Consider the following 627-nt stretch of genomic DNA (forward strand, 5'->3'; position numbering starts at 1 on the left):
TTCCTGCCCCGGGGTGCGGCGACGGCTGGCCCTGCTGGTTACACGTGACGGATGCCCCCCTCCCCTGGGCCCGAGGCCTTCGCGCGCGGCGCGTAGTTCCTTGCAACATGTGGCCCTCTGCAAATAAATAGACTTGCAGCTCCTTAAACTCAACTCCCAGACCACTTGTCGTCTGGCTGCAGCTTTGCGGGAGAGGAAGGGACAGTCAGTGCGGTGGTCAGACCTTTGGTTTCAAAGCCAGAATGTCGTGGGTTCGAATCTTGAATCAGCTGTGCAATCTCGGGCCAACCTCCTAATGAGACACTATTAAAAAGGTTTCATTCATTCCTTCGACAATGGTCCATTAGGGACTCACCCTGTCCGAGTTCCTTGACCAGCAGAGAACTGGAGACACCTTTAAAAATCCTTGCCCTGGGGGAATTTACAGCTTAGTAAGGGAGGCACACATTTAAAAACTTAAAACATTTAGTTGTGATTACAATTGTGATAAACACGAAGGAACCTAAGCTCCCTTGGGGAGGTCCTAGAAGGCAGAAGTAACCTTTCTGTTGAGTTGTGAAGGAGGAGTTGAAATTGATCAAATGAAGAGCAGTGGGTCTGGGCAGAGAGAAAGGCACATGCTAAGGC

Source organism: Lipotes vexillifer, unplaced genomic scaffold (assembly GCF_000442215.2).
Source record: "Lipotes vexillifer unplaced genomic scaffold, Lipotes_vexillifer_v1.1 scaffold184, whole genome shotgun sequence".
Lineage (NCBI taxonomy): Eukaryota > Metazoa > Chordata > Mammalia > Artiodactyla > Lipotidae > Lipotes > Lipotes vexillifer.